This window comes from Euprymna scolopes, chromosome 43, assembly GCF_053919585.1.
Source record: "Euprymna scolopes isolate OS-2025 chromosome 43, ASM5391958v1, whole genome shotgun sequence".
In the NCBI taxonomy this organism is placed as follows: domain Eukaryota; kingdom Metazoa; phylum Mollusca; class Cephalopoda; order Sepiida; family Sepiolidae; genus Euprymna; species Euprymna scolopes.
Genome location: NC_136524.1, coordinates 46827358 through 46850486, shown reverse-complemented (window position 1 = coordinate 46850486; position 23129 = coordinate 46827358). Strand labels below are relative to the sequence as shown.

The following is a 23129-nucleotide window of genomic DNA, read 5'->3' as shown; positions in this document are numbered from 1 at the left end:
CTAATCTGCAGAAGATAAAATCTAATGTGAACAGATATCTTGCTGTTCAACTCTCCACAGTACAGTTTTTATCCACCGCAATGCTTAAATACTGCCCTGTGCTGTTGTTGAACACACCAAACCTGCGACGATATACATTCACATGAAGACCCTCTGCATAATTATACTGGTGTTTGTTCAGAGATGTACTGCCGATCTCCTTTCACATTGTGTTCCGCAGTCCTGAACATGGTGCCTCAGAATTGTGTGAATGAACATGTATCACTGTCACATTTTGGGAATTCTGTATTGTCTAACCATCATGATGTTCCTAAGTTTTATGCATTCCCTAATTAGCTTAGTAGTCTCTGCCTATAATCTTATTTTATTAACTCTCGTCTGTGTAATTCGTTAAAAAAATCTATTTGTTTTACAATGTAAGTATGAAAATCCGATAACAAAAAAATAAAAACGTTACTTCCACTAACCATTATAGCGCCAATGCCCATCCATAGAAATTGACATAGAAAATAGTAAATACACAAAATGATGGCGTTGCTGTTATTGTGTAAAACGTCAGCGCTTTATACAAAGCTGTGAAGATGCCTGGACCGATGTAATTTTTGGAATATGACATCTTTGTTCTGTAAAGAGTAGGTACATGATAAAAGTTTTTCTTCGTTTTTGTTTATCGCCATAAGTCCTAATCTGCATTTGCACCAAATATTTGGACATATACTACAATTTGCCCTTCATAGCCAGTTGCTCTGACGAAAGAATATTTTTGGCACTTCTGCAGTATGCAAACGGCGGCCATTGTTAGGGAGCGATAACTTCAATTTCTTCTTGGTCAAATAACACGGCAAATAAATAACGAACAATATTTTTTTTTTTTTCGAACACAAAAATATTTGAAAACCAAAACATTTATTGTCTAAAAGTACCGCGCCATCGTCCTCTCGTCACTCTTATACGGTGCAGAAACTTGGCCAGTGTACAAACTGGTAGCCCGCAAACTCAACACCTATATGATGAGACACCTCTGGCAGATTTTAAATGTCAAGTGGTATGACTTTGTCAGCAACAGGGAGATCCTATCACAAGCCAACCTCCCAAGCATGTATGACCTGCTCATCCGGAAAAACCTGAGATGGGCTGGGCGCGTAAACAGAATGGAGAACTCCCGACTACCAAAGCAGATACTGTTTTCACAACTGGAGGATGGGGTACGAGGCATATACGTCAAACGAAATCTAAAGGACAGGTCGATCCCTACTGGGACCTGGCAGACCCTCAGTCGCGACCGTGACAAGTGGAGAATGATGGTTAACAGGAAGTCGTCTTCGGACACAAAGGACAGTACATGATGATAATGTCTAAAAATATATCAATATATAATTGTAAAAACATTTATTTAAAAGTCTGCGTAAGAAAATATAATTTTAATAAAACAATTTTTGAATTAAAGCAACATTGGATTATTTTTAAATAAATAGTTTTTTTTTTAATGTTTTTTCTTTTTTCGAACAAATAAATGTTTTTAGTGAAACATTTGTCGAATTAAAACAACTTTGAAGGGCCAACAACAAATTAATAATTTAAATCAAACATTTTTCCGAATTAAAGCAACATTGGATTTTTTCTCGAAACATTTTTTTTAAATTGAAGTATAATTGTCACCTGTTCTTTGACCGAGAAGCGCCACCTGGCGACAGCTTAGTGAAACTCACAAAAAAAAAGATAGCCGCCGTCCGCATACTGCAGAAGTGCCTCTCTTTCTCTCTCTCTCTCTCTCTCTCTCTCTCTCTCTCTCTCTCTCTCTCTCAATGGGTAATTTTACTAAAGGCATCCACTTCTTTTATTCATTTTTTTTTTAAATTCCCCATCAAATATTTTTATTCATCAGTTTACATCATGGGTACAGAAAAAGAAAAGAAATATTTCATCATTAATAAAACTAAAACACGAAATAAAACTTGTGTACTTCCGTCAGTCAGATGCTTTAATAAAAAAAATAATATGGGGACATTTTTTCTTTTCTTTTTTTTTTTGTTTTTTTTTTTTTACTATAGGCAACAAAATGAAAAAATGGTTAAAAAAAAACCAAAAAAAAAACCCACGTATATAGCCAATAAATGCTAATATGATAGTTATCAGGGGGGTTTCTATCGTGTGAATTTTTCGATTTTTCAGCGATTATTCAACTCTTTCTTGTTCTCCCATAACAGACGATACTACTTTTTCTTTTTTTTTTTTACATAGGCATCACCACATTATCAAGGCCAAGAGGCCACTCAAGGATAAGGGTTAAAGCATATACAGTAGAAATTGGACAATATAGTAATCGTTAGTAATGAAAATTTGGTAAATTTAATAACTTATATGGAACGGCTCATCAAGAACTTATTTACGTTAGACTTGAACACAACCATATTGTAGTCAGCCGGAAAACAGGAAAACGGAAGACAATTCCACAGGCGTGTTGATCTTGACCAAAAGGCCAAGTTTGTATTTCAATGATTAGCGATATAACATTGAAATATATATATATATATATATATATATATATATATATGAATTTTTATCTTGAGACCACAAAATCAACAGAGATTAGACCATTCCTGTAATGATCTCGCCCCTGTTGATTTTGCAGTGGGAGTTTAGTTCAGTGCAGTTCTAGGAAATTCCCACACCGGCAACAACCGGGCTTTGCCTTCTCTCTTTGAGAAGGGGTTAGTTTATTGCTAATCGCCTGATGCGCCCTCACCGGGGCTGTCCAGCCACTTTTTTTGCAGGTCAGGGTGCCCCTTCTCTGAGACGCTCACTTCTCAATCCTACTTTCCGACCCTGGTGTCTAAATTCTTGCCGTACAAGAGAACTAGACCACAATTGACAAACAAAACATCATTTCAGTCCGGTTAGATTAAAATTCATTACAGAAAAATTTTACTCCTTGAAATTGTCTAACTTTAGCGTTTGAGTTTAAGAGGTCTTAAGAAGAAATTCAAATCTCAGGAAATCTTGTTTAATTGGTGTCTTAATGATTAAAGATCAAATTTAATGCAAATTTCAAATATTCAAACTTTCAACTAAGAGGTTGTGATCATATTATGCTCTCTAGAACCCGTTTAGAAAAAATAAATAAATATACTTTTGGATCCATTAAAAATCAAGGACCTCAGAAAAAAAAAAAAAATTTTCCTATATTAAAAAACAACCTTTAGGTCTAAAATCAACCAGCATAGACCTGAAGTCTTCCCTTTCATTCTGTTTATTTTCTGGGGTTCTTTAAACCTAATTGATCCATACTTTCTAATCCTGATATTTTATTGCAAATAATATTTACTGAATAAATAGAAAGATGTGACTTCATTCTAAATATGTTTGTAAAAATGATCAAAATGCCTTTCAAGGTCATAATAAGTTGACTGGTTAGACATGTTTATTCTTTGATATTTTTTCTTTCTAAGTTCAGCCAGAGATAAAATTTACAGATGTAACATAGTTGTTGCATGTCAACACTCGGGACCCACACGTAGTATGAGGACAGTTGCAAGGAAACAAAGACAAGGAAAGAATTTGACTCACTTTTTTTTTTCAATTGAAACAACAGACATTTATTTACAGGTACTTCCAGAATAACGTCTTGTCTCTTGTTCAAAAGTCTTCTCATACTTCAATGTGCTTAACAAGACTCTGCCGTATCGAGCACATGGTATTCTGTCTTTGTATAGACATGTTTAGGACACATCTTTACCTGTTACTCTTGGGCCATGCATGTAACACACCTATTTCTGTCCTTCTCAGGCCATGTTTTTCTTTTTATAATCTTTTTATTTTCTTCTTCCTTGCTGTGACGGCATCTCACACACGGCTTGGTCATTTGCATACGTTGGCTGTTGTAGAGCTGCTGCTGCTGCTGCAGATATACACACATCCGCGCTCTGTTACAAAAAGGCAAATACATCTTAAGGTGGAGTATTGTTCCCACTTTTGGAAAGGAGCTGCTCATAGGATCCTTTCCTGCTTAGACAAAGTACAAAACCTACTTCAAAACCTGATGGACAATGGCCTTTTCTCTTCTCTGCCACCTTTTTTCTCACAGAAATGATGTTGCGATCCTATTTCTGCTCTAAGATTATCTTTTATGGCAAGCGATCGACTGAGCTTCAATCTATGCATTCACAGCAAACGCTCGACTAGCAACAACCACTATAATCAATTCTCCTTTCTCTCTCTCTCTCTCTCTCTCTCTCTCTCTCTCTCTCTCTCTCTCTCTCTCTGTCTAAAACTAAACGAAAAATTCAATAAGCAGAGCCTTTTTCTTGAACTGCTCATCTGTGAACACAATATTGTAGAGCTGCTTTCCAGCTGGCTATAACACTCTCAAGTCCAATGTAAACAAGTTCTTATGAGTCACTCTCTAAAATAAATTAATTCATATCAAACTTCCACCATCACCGATTATCACGGTGTTATCTCACCTGACACCCATTAACACTTATCCTTGAGTGGCATCCGGGCCTTGATAAACATTGATTCTATAGTAAAAAAAATCCTGATGCTCTCCTTACTCCCCTTAAGGACATATGGCATAATACCATGGGCTCAATCTAAGTGTATGGATACTCTGCACTAAAGTGGTTTCATTTTTACATGTAAACACCATATGGTTCCAGTATGACCTAATTTCTCATTCTGGAGGAAGAATTCAGGGTGTTCAAAATAATAAATGAAATAAAAGCAAATAAAATATACTGTTTCTATACAATTCATATTTCAATTGTCACCCATATTACACTGACATATATATATATATATATATATATATATATATATATATATATACTAGCAAAAGTACCCGTCGTTAACTGGGTTCAAAAACAGCCTACAGAAAATGGACTCTGATTTATGAAAGTATGATAGGTTATGAAAAGGAAGGGTTGTAAAGAGATAGCTTCGAATTTGGGGGTATCAAAACCAAAGCAAAATATGATGAAAGTAAAAATAAAATAGATAAACCCCATAATTTATTATACCATACCTGTTCACACTGAAACACTTATCACAATATTATGTGGATCTATATTAAAAAACCTTGTTAAACTTTGTGACATATTTCCATTCTATGGAGGTCAGGTGCGAACGAGCACCACCCCATAATTTTATTATACCATATTTCTTCAAACTGAAACATAATTATTAAAGTATACTTACACACATAGATATGAAAAGTCTTTATTAAAGTTTGTGCCTATTTCCATTCTATGGAGGCCAGGTACTAACGCAGACCCCACAATTTTATTATATCATCCCTATTTAAGTTAAAACATACTTATCAAAGTATTATTATGTACATCTATATCAAAAACACTTGTAAACGTTTTTTTTTTATTTTTTATTTCCATACTTTGTGGACCAGGCGCAAACGCAGACCCCACAATTTTAATGAACCACCGTTCTGCCAGATCAAACATACCCATTCCTGTGTCTCGATATATCTTCTATCATTATATGTGATCAGTTTTCTATAATAGTCAATCATATAGGAGCCTATTTGTGACCACACACACACACACACACACACACACACACACACACACACACACACACACATTCAGCTTTATATTATAGATATATTTATATTTATATATATGAGAGAGAGAGATATATATATATTAAAAGGAACAAACCGAGCTATGTGTTCATCAACGTTTCATCTTTATGTTGAGACTTCTTCTAGACGAAATAAAGACGAAATGTTGATGAACACATAGTACGGTTTATTCCATTTTATTTCTCTATTTTGTCAGAATACTATTCCCATTATTCTCATTATATATATATATATATATATATATATATATATATATATATATATATATATATATATATTAAATATAAAATAAAAGCTGTTTAAGCTATACAATGCCATTTTTATTTTTTTTATCTTAAATTTTTTGTTATATGGTGTGTTAGTGGTGGGGCAGAAATATCAAGAAATATATATACTCAAATGTAATAGGTCCCGCACTATCGCCCAAGCTCCAGCTTCTTTCCCATCACTGCAATGCTGCATCTCTGTGCCTGTTTTACAAGTATTTTAATGGAATGTGCTCTGAGGAACTCAATGTACTTGTGCCCCCTCGACATTTATACTCTTGACTAACTCGACAAGCAACAAAATCCCGTCTCTTAACTGTTGAGGTCCTTAGATGACAGAAAAACTAAACTGCATAAGCACATTGGTATTTGTTCAGAGATGTACCAGCAATCTTCTTTTGCATTGTGTTCTGCAGCCCTGAACGTGCTGTCTCAGAATTGTGTGAATAAACATGTCTCGCTATTAGATTTTCAGAGTTCTGTATTGTCTAACTATTGTAAAGTTTCTAAGTTTTATGCATTCTGAAAAGAAACCTTTTAACCTATCTGAAATCCATCCCAGGCTGTCCAAAGTGTTGACGAAGTACAACTTAGAGCAATAAAGGAAACTATACAAAATCTGAAAAGAGCCCTTGGATACTCTGCAATCGTGGGTTAGACTGCAACTTAGACTCTGGGCTAGGGTCCGTTGCACCATACAACCCTGGAAACAAGAAAAGAAAAAAAAAAAGAAAAAAAAAGAGAACAACTGTATTATTGTATATTGTAGACTAGCAGGGCTACCCAACGTTATATGGGGCCAAAGTGTAACACACTTCTATTAAATCCTTTATCTCTCTACCTATCATTCTCATTTTCTTCCCCCCCTCTTCTCAATCTGTCTTCACCACATTGATCAAAGCTCATTGCTTTCCGAGTGTCCTCGGCAGGAAAGCCAAGCAACTTTGCTTCATTAGTTTCACTTTATTTATACTAAAAGGCGAACAAACATGTGACCCAATGGAATAGCACAAATTTTATAAAAGTCAATCAAAATAAATCTAGATATGACATCCGTTTGCAAATCGTAAATATTATGATCTAGGAGGTATATAAAAAGTTCTAAGACATAATAACCCACAGAGAACCACGGAAAAAAAAGCCTTTGATGGACATACAAAAATGTATGCTCTGCTTTTGCCTTTTATATAGAAGATAAAGATAAAGATAAATCAATGTTGAAAATAATAATAATAATAGTTTTATAATAACATTGGCATAATAACACTTCCCTGTGGCACTCCAGCTGAGGCAGGAAGCTCATCCAACAAACAGCCAGCAACCAAAGTAGCCTGCAGAGAAAAACTTGCTTTGGACACCAAATAAGGGTAGTTTCTGTTGCAGGACCGTTGATGATCTAAAAATGCCGAAATTGTGCACTTCTTAACCTCACGCTCTGAGGTCAAGTGCTGATAAACACAGCCAGCTTGTTCCGTGGCAGAGTGCGATTTTAGAAAACCAAACTAAGACGGATGGATGAGCTTCTTTTCTGTGATGAAACGTTATGCAATCGTTCACAGTGTGTTCTATGATGTTACGAAAGCAAGAGATCAGAGAAACTGAACGCTAGCTAAGTAACTTCGATTTATCACCTTTGCACTTACAGACCTGAACCATGGCGGAAGTTTTCTATAGAAGAGGCATGTGACCAGATACAGATTAAACAAATGAGCCAGGGGTTTGGATAATGAGCAACAATACCAACTGAGTAGAATATTTGGAGTATCATCCGGCACTATACTCTTTCCAGTGTCAAGTTTATTCAGTTCTGCAAAAACAATATCTGGCGTGAACCGAACATCAGCAAGTAAGGATGCACTATGGTGCACTGCACTCGAGAGAGTTGTTCTTAAATAGCGTCACTTTATCAAATGATGTACTGATAGTGACTGTTCTGTCAGGTAAGTCAGGGATAGCATCAGAGGCAATAGAGAACTTATAGAATTTTTGGTGCTTATGCACTTATCGAACTGCGCTATCTTTAAAATAGTATTTTCAAATTAAATTAAAGTTTTATGATTTTTTTTTTATTAAATTGTTAGGTGAAAGTACAGAATAGTTACATAACACTCTCCTCTCCCCATGTTAAGAATGGCTTTCTGAATAATAACGTTATCATTTCAGCACGGATCAATAAGTGCATAAGTACAGAATTTTTTGGCAAGTTGCCAACAATTGCATGACGAGGGACTATCAACGATCTTGTTGGTGTGTTGGCGATAACTGTCTGCCTTGATGAGTTTGTTTTGTGCATTACAAAACAGTTATAGATCGTACTCAGAACCATGTGATCAATATCAAGACTTGGCAGATTTCTTAATCGGGGACAAGCATCGAATTCTGGCAATAAGTAATTATAGGATCTTGCAGTATGATCGAATATTACTGAACCAAGCCGAGAGGTTACAAGATTGCAAATAATATCAGGATTGTCATATTCGTAAAATATATCCCAGGGCAGAGCATTGATTGCTGAATCAGAGACCAATTGGTAACAGAGGCAAAGTCAATACGTTCTGGTATGTCAGAATTTTCAGTTGAACTCATAGCGTCATTTAAACCAAAGAAAACAATTGTATGATATGATCCAATGTACAGAGGGGTCAAATAACAGCACATTAAATATGTCAGGCACAGATGTTAAAATACCTAATAAAGATAGCTGTCCAATAGGATTATCAGGGGATCTCGTTGTAGTCTTTACAATTTAGATTAAACTAAAGTCGATACAAAAGTCAGTCAGTGCCAGGGCCGCTGCGAAAAAGATAGGTTCTCTCTACCGTGCTAGAAAGCTACTAACGCCCGAAAGTATCCTGTACCTCTATAAGGCCACCATAGCCCATGTATGGAGTATTGTTGTCATATTTGGGCTGGTGCATCTGCTACTAGTCTCTCACTCATACACATCTAAGCTTCAGCTTCTGTCCCATCGACAAAATGTAGCATCCCTCTGCCAGTTCTACAAGTACTTTAACTGTGAATGCTCTGAAGAATTGCAAGCACTTGTACCCCCCTCTACGTAAATACCCCTGACAAACCTGACAAGCAGCAAAATCCCACCTCTTCACAGTAGAGATCCCTAGATGTAAGAGAGCCTTCTACTCCAGTAGTTTCTTCCCCAGAACCGCTAGACTTTGGAATTCCTTTCTGGGTTCCTGCTTCCCCAACTGTACTGACATGCAGAAGTTCAAGTGTAATGTGAACGGACATCTTGCTGCCCAACTCCCCACATAGTACCCCTGTAGCTTATATCCCTGATAGTAGCCCCTACATCAAACTGGCAATGTGCCTTGTTTGGGGTGAAAATGTATTAAAAAAAAAAAAAAAAAAGAAACATGATTATCTGGGTCAGTTGCTAATCAATTTGAGTTTCAATAGTTGAAATCTCTGTGTATAATATATATATATATATATATATATATATATATATATATATATATATATATATATATATATATATATATATATATATATTATGTAATACATGGTATGAGTGAATAGATGATTCGATGTGGGGCAAAATAGACATGTCAGCACTCAGTGGTCCATATGTAAAACCAGTCAGCAAATTTGCTGAATGGATAGAAATAGATAGCCAGTGGCCAGATACTTCATAATCTTTGCATTTGAGGGAATCAAGTTGCTTAAAAATGGCATTGTTTTGAACATATATCAGAAGGTCACCATGAAAGGCAGTAACATGTCGATCTCTGCATAAAATGACATATCCAGGAATATCCACTACACAGTTAGGCACACTAAAATTTAAGAACGTTTCAGAAACAGAGATACAAATACAAGAGGAAGGCCAAGCAAAACATGTGAATTTACTAACCAACCCGTGAGTATTAGAGTATTAATATGACAAAGTTCAGACATTTTGAGCGGCTAATTTACTAATAGAAAAATAATGTTGAACATGTCTAAAAAAAAAACTATCAAAATTGTAAGAATTATGTTTTTATAAATAATTAAATAATAGCAAACAAAATGTATAATGTTTTGGTGCAAGTCTAGAATGCAACTAAAAAAAACAACAAAAGAAAAAAAAAAAAAAAGAAACAGGAAATGTAGACAAATCTTTGATATGTGTACTCTTCATGGAATGAAGATGTCATATTTAAAAAATCATGTAAATTGATCAAGTAGTTTGTTTGTTTTGTTTTTTAACTAAAACAATCAAATTTTATAAGTAAGAGAGACATTGTGTTTTCATCCGCCATGTTGTTTTAAGTAAAAGAGACTGTCACTAATGACAACAAATGCAGATTCTGCCACACAGAATTGAAAAGTGTGAGTCATCTGGTATTAAGTTGCAAGGTTATTTTGGGGGATGGCTACTACACAGTAAGACATCCACTAGACCATCTGTAAAAAATTTAAACATCCAATGTAGCAGCAAATCCTGGGAACATCAGCCTGAAAGAACAGTTGGAAATTACTTATATACCATACATTACGACCATGTAATCCCTACAGCCACCTACCTTGAAAATACTGCTGTCAAACATAACATAGTTATATGGAATAAGTCAGAGAGAGTTGCAACCTTGGTTGAAGTGAGTGTTCCTAATGATGGAGGTCTGAACAGAGCTGAAAGGGAGAAACAGACCAAATATCAAGGTCTCATGTATGATATGAAAAGAAACTGGAATTTTAGGGCGATATCAATCATACCAATTATATTATAGGTGCTACAAGGCTTATGAAGAAGAACCTGAAGTCATACCTAATTAATATCCCTGGTGAACCAAGTGCAAAAGAGATTCAGACAATTGCACTTAAGGGAACAACGAGGATACTAAAAAGAGCTCTCGGTTGATTTCAATAAAAAGCAGGTCAATGTTGGCAGCTGGTTTGGCTGCTTCATACCCAGCGTTACAATCTTCAAAGGAAGAAAATTAATTAAAAAAAAGAAAAAAGAAAACTTCATCAGTTTTCCCAGTATTTTAAAACTGTAGAGATCGGTCATCTGCTCCCCAGTACAGATCAATCAGTCTCCTGTGTGTCATGTGTAAGTTGCTGGAACCTGTAATAAATAGAGAACTGGTAAATCACTGCAGTAAAAATAGCCTTCGCAGGGACATGCAATATGGTTTCTGTCCTGCTAGATCTACAGCAGATGTGCTAACTATAATATCACATAGGATTAGCGAATCTCTCAATGAAGGCTTCATTTCTAGAGCAATAACTCTTGACATATCACAGGCTTTTGATAGAGTATGGCATAAAGGTTTACTTCACAAGATTGTCAGCTATAGAATAACTGGAAACGTATTCTCAATTATTAAATTATTTCTTTCTGATAGGTTTGTAAGAGTAGTTATCAATGAGCAGAAACCAGAAGCTCACAGTATCAATGCTGGTATCCTTCAGGGTCCCATCCTGAGCTCAACTCTTTTCCTGATCTACATCAATGACCTCTCAAATCACATCTTAAAATTATTCGTAGACATTTATACTGACGACACTACAATTTATGGCAACACTTAAAAAGCCAGCAATGAACAAGGTCTTTCTGATTATTTCTCATCTCATCTTGAGAATATGATACAATGGGGAAAAAAGTGGCTGATTATTTTAATGCATCAAAAACCAAGATTCTAATCGCTCTGATCCCTACCACTCCCCAATTGAAATGAACGTCTCTTGTCTTGGGGAAGCTTCATGTTTTGACAAGCTTCTGAGACTGACTTTCATTCCTGATCTGAAATGGAATACATACTTCAAATCTGTTGCCAAATTATTGGGAAAAAAATGCAGCAAATAAAATAAATAAATTATTTAAAAAAACTGCAACAAATTGAATAAAATTATTGAAAAAGCAGCAAAGAATCAAGCAGTTTTATTTCCTATGAGGTTTTACAATAAACATCTAACGAAATAATGATAATAATTTACTTGAAAATAGCAGGAAAAAGATCGCTAATTGTTTTTTTTTATTAAATGTGGTAAACATTGAAAATTATTTAAAAATACAATAAAAGAAACAAAGTGCTTTTAAAACTTATCAGTAAACAAAATAAAATTCATTAAATATTTTTAAATAATAGCAAAAATCAGTAAAATCATTTTTCTTTGACAATAAAGAATAAAGAAAATTATTTAGTTAAACATATCAGCAAATAATGGCAAAATGTTTTTAAAAATTAATCTAAAAAATAAAGAGAATTTATTTTAATGTGACAACAATAAATCGGCAAAATATTTTTAATCTGACAGTAAAATTTAATGTTAATTATTTATTTAAAGAAAGTAATAAAATATCAGCAAAATGTTTTTAACTTGACAGAAAAATCTAAAAAAAATTGTTTATTTTAGAATAGCATGAAAAAATTAGCGAAATGTTTTTAATTTGACAGGGAGAAATTAAAAAGTTATATATTTCAAATTAGAGTAAAAATCAGCAAACTATCAGCAAAATGTCAAAAATATTAAAAGAATTATTTATTCAAAATATCAGCAAAATATCAGGAAAATGTCTTTTTTTAAATTTTAAAAGAACAAATACGGAAAATTATTTATTTATAAATACCAGCAAAAAAATCGGAAAATGTCTTCTTTTTTTTTTAAATTTTGATAGCAGATAATAAAAAAATCATTTAAAATAAGAAGCAAAAATCAGCAAAATATTTTAAAAAATTATCAGTAAAAACAAAAAAAATATTTAAAAATAACAGAAAAAAATCATATAAATGTTTTTAATTTGACAGGAAAAAAATAAGGTAATTATTTATTAAAAAATAACAGCAAAAGGGAGCCAATTTTTTTGAATTTGACAACAAATTTGTTTTTTGTTTTTTGTAAAAAAAATAGTTCTAGCAGATCTATTCGATCATTTTTCCTAATTTTTGGAACTTTTACTAATTTCGACATTATACATGCACCAGCATCAAATTTGCTCCTCATAATATAATTGATTTAACAGTTTTTTTTTTTTAATGTGATTTTGTCTTTTATATTTTGCCGTTTGTCCACTTTTCTATTTCACATACACATGCAGACATGCACACACGTATGTGTGTACAGAGAAATGAAAGTTCAGAACTTAAAATGCCATTATGTCCTGAAATGGGTAAAAGAGGGGGTAGGAAGGGGAGGTTAGCTCTGTCTTTGAGCAATTACTTCTTTTATTTGATGGTCAAGGTCTACTATAATTCTTGTCTTGGGAAGTGTACACTCCTGTCCGCAATAGAATGTCTCGTTCTCCGACCAGTCTTGTGATATGTGCATCTTGGCTGCTAACGGGCACTTGATACAAACGAGGGCTACGGCTTGTGAAGTTGCTTTTAAATGCAATATCTACTTGCTGCTGCTGAGCTCTTCCGCTAAGCGTAATCTGCAAATACAAAGACGTGGTTAAAATTTCAAATTTACCAAAAAATTTTGGAAAGAGTTTTTATATTTGGTTGTTTTGTTTTGCAACATATCAACACGTTTGGCGTTATTTAAAATATCAGCATGAGTATAGAATAGTTACAAAACGGCCTCCTACTTTCATGTAAAGAATGGGTTTCCAAATAATACTAATAGCACGGTCTCTATCTGCAAAAAAGAAAAAAAAATTAAAAAAAGAAAGAAATTATATACACAAGTGGAAAATTTATCATTTCAATTTACAAATTAAATAGATTTGTAAATTTAAAGTACCTAAATATTAATATTTATATGACTATCCCAACCAGATGAAAAAGTTCAATATCCAAGATAAGGAAATAGTATAAGAATAATTGGATTTAATTTCCGTAAATTAAATTTTATAACAATTTATTTTTCGACAAGGAGTACAAAGAAAATAATTTTATTTTTTATTTTCTTTGTACTCCTTATCAAAAAATAAATTATTGAAAATTTAATTTATAGAATTTAAATTCAATTGTTCTTATATATATACTAGCATTTCAGCCGGGTGTTTGGAGGTGTATGTTGAGCAAAAAAAAAAAAAAGATACGGTCAATTTTTTTTTAACTTTGACCCCTATTATGACCCGTTAACATTTATTGTTTGGGGCTCAAATCAAGTTATTAAGTTAGATCCATGTCCAAGGAACCTGTATCTAAAATTTCAAGTGTTTAGACCCAAAATTGTCGGAGAAGTTTGGTAGAGTTCTCAAAGGTCAAATCGTTGAACTTTGACTCCTTAACAGCCAAATTTCTGGCCGAAAACGGATTACAAAGATTTTTCCAAATCTCAGTACCCTGTATATCAAATTTCGAGTCTGTAGACTAAAAATTGACAGAGTTATTGCGTAGGAAAATGTACACAGACATACACACACAAACACATTCACTTTTATAGATATACTAGCAGTTCCACCTGGCTTTGCTCAGGCCCTATGTACTGTTCATAAGATTATGTGCACATGTATATATTAAAAAGTGTGAATATGTAAAATCATGCCTTTCTGCATAATAGTCTTTCTTAACTACCATAGAGAAAAGACAGACAGACATTTTCACTTTTATAGATATACTAGAATGGGTGCCCGGCGTTGCCCAGGTGTTTGGAGGTGTATGCTGAAAAAAAAAATGGTCAATTTTTTTAACTTTGACCCCTATTATGACCCCTTAATATTTATTGTTTTGGGCTCAAATCAAGTTATTAAGTTAGATCCATGTCCAAGGAACCTGTATCTAAAATTTCAAGTGTTTAAACCCAAAATTGTCGGAGGAGTTTGGTAGAGTTCTCAAAGGTCAAATCGTTGAACTTTGACCCCTTAATCACCAAATTTCTGGCTGAAAACCAATCACATCGATTTTCCCAAATCTCAGTACCCTGTATATCAAATTTCGAGTCTGTTGACTAAAAATTGACAGAGTTATTGCATAGGGAAATGTACACACACACACACACACACACACGTTCACTTTTATAGATATAGATAGATAGATGGCATACAATATATAGTAATGATTTAAAAAGCATTAAAAAAAAGACTCATGCACCACCAACAACGAGAATCAAAGCCAACATGTCAGCTCACGATGTATTTTGCATCTGCCGTCAATGATTGGACTATGAAAACATGTTTACTGCAAGGCTAAAAATTAAAACATGAACCAATAACTACTACATTATGCATTTGTAATGCCGGCGTTCAATCATCACCGGGCAAATTTCATTTTTTTTAATTTTCACACTTTGCACCGATTTTTCCGGGCTAAAATCCAAATATAAAGTTTTGTATGGATTCAAATATCTTATATATGAAGTTTCATGTGTGTAGACCAAAAACTCTAGGAGGAGTTTGGTAGGCAAAATTTGTTCAATAAAAATATATACGTACTAGCATTTCAGCCCCGCGTTTCCCGGGTGTTTCGATGTGTATGTTGAGCAAAATAAAAAAAATGGCAGTAGGAAGGCAGGCTCGAACCCGTACTGCGGAGGAGGAAAAGAACGGGAAAAAAACCTGAAGTCTATGCTATTACGACCACCGCCAAACCGGAAGTGACATTTTCTAAAATTAAGGCTAGACAATCGAAGGGAGAGGATGACTTTCAGAAATATTGGCGGAAAAAGCGCCCCCCCCCGTAGAAAAGTGCCCAGTTGAAGGTGAAGATATTAATATTTTTAGCCAATTTTTCGATGTTTGTTGTCTGAGAGGTCTAACTCTGTTAATTTTTAGTCTATAGACTCGAAATTTGATATACAGGGTACTGAGATTTGGGAAAATCGATGTGATCGGTTTTCGGCCAGAAATTTGGCTGTTAAGGAGTCAAAGTTCAACGATTTGACCTTTGAGAACTCTACCAAACTCCTCCGACAATTTTGGGTTTAAACATTTGAAAGTTTAGATATAGGTTCCTTGGACATGGATCTAACTTAATAACTTGATTTGAGCCCCAAACAATAAATGTTAACGGGTCATAATAGAGGTCAAATTTAAAATTTGACCTCTGCGGTCTCTACCAAATTACTCAGACAATTTCAGGTCTAAACATTTGAAATTTTACATAAAGGGTATTCAGAGATAGGGAAAGATTTTTAATCTGTTTGGATCAAAAATTTTTAGTTACCAATATATAAATGTATGTATGTATGTATGTTTGCATGTCTGCCTTAAACTTTTGACAGAGGCGATGGATTTTACCAAGATCATTATTGTTTTGAAGTTCGACCTTTCAGACGACAAAAATTGGCTAAAAACATTAATGTCTTCACATTCAACTTGGCACTTTTCTACAAGGGAATCGTTTTTTTTCGACGATATTTTTTAAAGACATCCTCTCCTTTCGATTTTCTAGCCTTAATTTAAACCTATGTCCCTTCTGGTTTGGTGGTGGTCTCGTAACAGCAAAGACGTCAGGTTTTTTCCTGTTATTTTCCTCCTTTGTGGTATGGGTTTGAACGGGCTGAAATGCTAGTATATATATATATATATATATATATATATATATATATATATATATATATATATATATACTAGCAGGACAATCTGACGTTTTCTGAGATTGAATGATAATCAATGAATATTTCACGATTCCATATTTTTATTTTCATCGAAATTGGTGAAATCGTCCATTTTTCAATCAAATCGAGTGATTGCCTGCTCTAGTTGGGGGTGGGGGGCATCACAGTGCTTCACATGCTTCCTTGCAGTGACTTAGTCCATAATACATTACAGTCTAAATTGTCCTTTTATAAAATTATTTTTTTTATATATAATGGCTTTAATTAAATTGCCTGTTCCTTTTAGATGGTTTCGATTATCAATATTTTTCGAAGACATTCCGATGTAAAACCTATCTAAGAACATAGCCAGGCACATAAAATACCTTCATGTGAAGTTTCATAAAATCGCCCCAGCAGTTTTTGAATCCATAGGAACGAACTCATACACAAAGTTCCTTGTATTGCTATATATATATATATATATATATATATATATATATATATATATATATATGTAAAATGAAAATTACAATTGAATTTACCAAAATGATACAAGATGGTAAAATTAAAGTAAATTATAAATATTAAAGAATTAATATTTATAAAATTATCTCAGCCAGATGTAAAAGCTCGATAATACCAAATAGGAAATAGAGCTTATAATATGAGCAAATAGTTAATAAAATATGTTAAAAAAACACTTTGAAATGAGTTAAAAACAAATTTAATTTGAAAATGAAACACTAGATAAATGGATAGTCCTTAATCCGCAGAGTTTCGGAGAAATACTCTCCTTCTCATCAGAGGGTAGGAATTAGCAAAATGCAGGATCGGATTTTGCATGCAGAAGTATTTGATGAAACAACAAATAAGTTAAAGATCTTACTTGAAAACAAAATAAGTTAAGCAGAGGGAATATGGTAAAGAAAAAGGTGATTACACATTAATGGATAGTCTGGTGGAAGATAAAAAATCCAGTGACGGTAAAATCCAAATGTAAAACTTCAAGAAAGTTAAAAGAATTTCCATTTGTACACGTAAAATCCAAGGAAATCCCGTAATTGGAAGAAGATGGTCCATAATAATCACAAGGCAGAAATCCATGGAATAATTCACAAAAAAGTGTGTATAAGGAAAAAATAATATGAATAAAAGAAAAATAAGATGTGCTTTTCACTCTACTTCCGAGACATAACTATAAATAAAAAAAATCTGGGAAGAGAAAGGAGAAAAAAAAAAAAAAAAAAAGAATGATAAAGTTAAATATAAAATAAAGGGAAACAAAATTCAAACTGACCCAGACAGGAAATGTTAAAGGCGCGAAAATATATATAGGGCAAAATAATATAGGTCAACTGAAATGTACTTAAATGTCACTTAAAAAAAAAAAAAAAAAAGGTGTCAGCAAGACATCGAGCTTTTAATAAAGTACATACATATATCGGCGCTACTTCAACATTAATTAAGAAAAGAATATCAAACCACATTTCTTCTTTTAACAACCATAATTCTAATAATAACGAAGGAACTTCTCTAACCACTTTAATTAAAAAACTTAACTCTAACAATACTCCCTTCTCAATCAAATGGACTATTATAAAAAAAAGTTAAGTCTTATACTCCAGGCTCTAAGTCATGTCGCCTCTGCACAACCGAAGCTATAACTATAATTACTTCCCCTCAAAGTAACAATATAATAAATTCTAAAAATGAACTGATCTCTTTCTGTAAACATAAGTCCAAATTTAATTATGGCAATTTTGAAATTACATAGTTATTACTTTTACCCTTTATATAGATATAAAATATTTTTTCTTTGACTTTATCGTTTTTCGACATACTTAATATTTTATAATTTAATAATCCTTTATTTTAATTCTTTATCTCTTCTTTGCGTGGCCGGTTTTTTATCTGCATTTTCTGTTTTATTTATTTATTTATTTTTATCTGCATTTTCTGTTTTATTCTTTAAACTTTCCTATCTATCTAATATATCAATCTACCCACACTTTCATATCTTGTATGCATATTTACTTAAATTTTACTATATGAATTTACTTATTTTTTTATTTATGTTTTTTTTAATTTTTTAACTTTTTTTTTTCCTGAAATTGCAGATACCGGCCATCTTCTCCCCTTAAATAATTTTTATTTTTATTTTTTAATTTTGTTCTTATTTTACTTTATTTTATATTATATATTATATTTTATATTTTATTTTTATTATATTTCATTTTTTATTTATTTATTTATTTTCTATTTATTTATTATATATTTATTTATTTATTTTTATTTTCCTTTTAATGTCCTTTAACAATTCTTGCTGACACCTTTTTTTTTTTTTTAAGTGACATTTAAGTACATTTCAGTTGACCTATATTATTTTGCCCTATATATATTTTCGCGCCTTTAACATTTCCTGTCTGGGTCAGTTTGAATTTTGTTTCCCTTTATTTTATATTTTATATTTAACTTTATCATTCTTTTTTTTTTTTCTCCTTTCTCTTCCCAGATTTTTTTTATTTATAGTTATGTCTCGGAAGTAGAGTGAAAAGCACATCTTATTTTTCTTTTATTCATATTATTTTTTCCTTGTACACATTTTTGTGAATTATTCCATGGATTTCTGCCTTTGGATTATTATGGACCATCTTCTTCCAATTACGGGATTTCCTTGGATTTTACGTGTACAGATGGAAATTCTTTTAACTTTCTTGAAGTTTTACATTTGGATTTTACCGTCACTGGATTTTTTATCTTCCACCAGACTATCCATTCATGTGTAATTACCTTTTTCTTCACCATATTCCTTCTGCTTCACTTTTTTTGTTTTCAAGTAAGATCTTTGACTTACTTGTTGTTTCATCAAATACTTTTGTATGCAAAATCCGATCCCGCATTTTGTTAATTCCTACCCTCTGATGAGAAGGAAAGTATTTCTTCGAAACTCTGCGGATTAAGGACTATCCATTTATCTAGTATTTCCTTTTCAGATTAAATATGTTTTTAACTCATTTCAAAGTGTTTTTTAACATATTTTATTAACTGTTTGCTCATATTATAAGCTCTATTTCCTATTTGGTTTTATCGAGCTTTTACATCTGGCTGAGATAATTTTATAAACATTAATTCTTTAATATTTATAATATACTTTAATTTTACCATCTTGTATCATTTTGGTAAATTTAATTGTAATTTTTTTATATATATATATATATATATATATATATATATATATATATATATATATATATATATATATATCACTAGTAAACATTGAAACATTGCAAAGTCAAAAATGTATTTATTTGACATTGTGTGTGTGTGTGTGTGTGTGTGTGTGTGTGTGTGTGTGTGTGTGTGTATATATATATATAAATATATATATATATATATATATATACATATATATATATATATATATATATATATATATATATATATATATATATATATATATATATATATAAAATTACAGTAAGTTTACCAAGGTAATGAAAATGGTAAACTTAAAATATATTATAAATATTAAAGAGTTAATATTTACAAGTAAAGTAATCTCAACTCAAATCGTTTTGGATTTTACCATTCTTGGATTTTTTACCCTTCACTGGACTATCCATTCATGTGAAATCTTTTTATCATTTTTCTTTTACCTCCTATTCCCCTTACCTCACCCTTTTTTTAACCAAGTAAGATCTGTGACTTACTTGTAGTTTCATTAAATACTTTTACATGCAAAATCCGATCCCGCATTTTGCTAATTCCTGCCCTCTGATGAGAAGGAGAATATTTCTTCGAAACTCTGCGCATTAAGGTTTATCCACTTACTTGCGCTTCCTTTTTAAAATTAAATGTTTTTAACTCTTTTTCAAGATGTCTTTTAACATGTTTTATTAATCATTTGTTCATATATATATATATATATATATATATATATATATATATATATATATATACACACACACACACACACACACACACACACAATGTGAAATAAATACATTTTTGACTTTGCAATGTTTACTAGCGATATATATATATATTAGTGGAGCAGGTGCATCGATCAAGTATTATTTAATAGTAAATAAGTAAAATTATGTAAACTGTGTGAGGAGTTCACGCGAATCGATGAACGTTTCCAGATTTCCAGGTCTTCGTGCACGTATCAAACATTTTTGAGAAAATATTGGTTTTTAGTTCACGTTAACAATATACTTGAACTTAATATCAAGGTATCCACACGTATATCACTTTAAAAAAAATCTTATTTATTTACCGTGTGCATTGGGGGGGGGTGTTATCTACAATAATACCGAATTCTATTTTCTTTAAAAAAAAAAAAAAAAAAGGTTGGTCGCAGAAAGAAAAAAAAAAGCTTTTATTTTTGCAAGATGATGCAATAATGAATACTATTTCGAAAATCTGAATAAATGCCAAAATTTATTCAAGGTTAAATCTAACACATTATATTTCGTAGAGGAATTTGCACAAGGAAGGCGTGGTAGTATAACAATAACGAATCAACGAAAAATATTTTATTTAGTTGCGTAAAACTAGACTTGATGGAATATTCTCATAAACTTTTTCTAGAGATTAAACAAAATATCTTTACAATTAATTTTGATAATTGATACTTAGTAATAAATAATTTTTGTGCTGGAAGTTCATGTAAGAATAAAATACGAAAAGGAAGATTTATTAATTAACTGCATACCTTAGAAACAATCATACGACAGTAAAAAAAAAAAAAATTGACCTCGAAATATCTGAAAATAGGTGAGGGGCGGGTAACTCTAAATGACTAAAAAGGATTTAGAGTAACTTCCCTTGACATTGCAACCTGATTTTTATACTACTGCTTATTGACATTATTAGGTTTTAGTTTAAAATTTTATTCCTAAAATAAATTAAAATATTAATATTAAATATGAGCAAACTCTTTTTTTTTTTCGATGTTTTATATTTATTTATTCGCACAAAGTCCACCATGACAAATAAAGTCAGGTTCTTTAATATGCAATATCTTGCGTGGGTACCACTATATTGCAAAACTATTGTAATCCCAGCGGCGCATTCGCATTTTAATAATAAACAATTTTGTTTTGGATTTTAATTTTACTCGAGCGTTAATATTTTCGTTGATTGTTTGTAACCTCACAAAAGCTAATCACTATTTTTACGGTTATATGTTACATGAACATATTTTTCGTCGTTTTTTATTTTTATTTTATTATTTAGTTTTTATTTTTTTGCTTTGCATGGTCATTTTTTCGATACTTCACGGAGGACGTGGACCCTGCATAAACTTCTTTTTTTTTCTTTTCTTTTTTTTTAATGGCAACTCCCTGGAATGCGCTAAAGGTTTTCGGGTTTGTATTACTAGGGTCGGCCAAACGATTGTGAAAAATGGACCGCATGTTTCCGTGACGTCAGGTTTGTGTTAACTATACGAACTATGGAAAAACAGAAGCGACTTAATGATTTTTTAAAACCTTTATCTTCTTCAAACTGCAATTAATAATTAATCTTTGTTATAATTTTGTTAGCTTTTAAGATTTACACAGTTTAATGATTAATAATATAATAAACATTTGTATATTAGATATGAAATACGGTTTTACTGAATCTTCATTTGGTTACCTACGGCGTTCCATATTTTGTTCGGTAGAAGGAAACAAACAAAATATGAGGGGGGGGGCTACAGCATGCATGCTTAATATTTGTGCAATAATATTTTCGAATCGGTTTTAATCTGGTGATAAAATAGCTGACAAGAGTCATGTTTATATTAAAGCTTAATATTTAAAAAAAAAATTTAAACACAATTAATTAAAAATCTATGTTGTAACGGAACATTTTGAAATAATGGGATTTTAATCATTTTAATCTTTTAAAAATTAATTAATGTTTATGAAGTTTCTTTTTCTTGGCAATTCAACTGATTATAGTATATATTAATTCGAAAAAAAAAAAAAAAAAAAAAAAAAAAACCCGCTATTTAAAACAAACATGATAGTATCAAGTTTATATCAATTTTTTAATTGCAACTTCAAGGTAAATTTTTGTTCAATATGTGTATTTAAATTTTAAAAAATATTTTTTTTTTTTTTTACTTATATGAACTCTTATGTTTCATAATAAATAGAAATTTCGATAGATTTTAATATTTTGTTCGAATTTTGAAAAAATAAATATTGGGGGGGGGACACGCACTAAAAAAATATTTACCCTCGCATATTTTACAAAACTGCATCTTATATGTAGTTTCATTCTAAAATGGATAAGTATCGAAAATTTCACGAAAATCTTACCATTAGTTGATTTTTGCTAGATTTATTAAATACGGGTATGTTTTCACGTTCGGAATGTCTACTACATGGGAACGTTATTTTAAAGCGCCAATTATATAAACACGAATTTTGTCTCGCAATTTCATTATTTTCATTCGATGGAAAATTTTTTAAAAAATTATTACTGGTTTATTTTGCCCTTCTTCTTTTAAATGGTACAAAAGTTATACTGATAATATTAATTTATAATAAAGTTACATCGTGTTACATATGAGTTGGGGGGGTAATTCTGTGGTGAATTTTGGCAGTCCCTACTATACACATTCGAAAAAGTTGTCACAAAACAAATATATAACAAATAAATGTTATCAAAGGCAAGATAAGTTACTTTTCTACCTAACTGGATATGTTTTTAGTGTTTTTATTTAATGTAACGTGTATTAAGCTCGAAAAGCATACAATGTTTACCGATGTATTTAAAAATTGCAAATGTCGGGGCAGAATTTAGGAAAACTCGTCCCCGGAAAACTCGTCACAGGAAAA

The 23129-nt window shown here is 31.9% G+C and overlaps 1 long non-coding RNA gene across 3 annotated transcripts in view; it reads right to left on the bottom strand.

The window, feature by feature from the left end:
• Positions 1-12903: 12903 nt before the first annotated feature.
• Positions 12904-23129, bottom strand: part of LOC145268321 (uncharacterized) — a 100047-nt gene continuing 89821 nt past the window's right edge. Inside the window, exon 2 of one of the 3 annotated variants that reach the window (XR_013864871.1) lies at positions 12904-13240. This is a non-coding gene — a long non-coding RNA (uncharacterized LOC145268321). The remainder of the gene's footprint in view (positions 13241-23129) is intronic. The other 2 variants (XR_013864873.1, XR_013864872.1) reach the window with 2 other exon arrangements.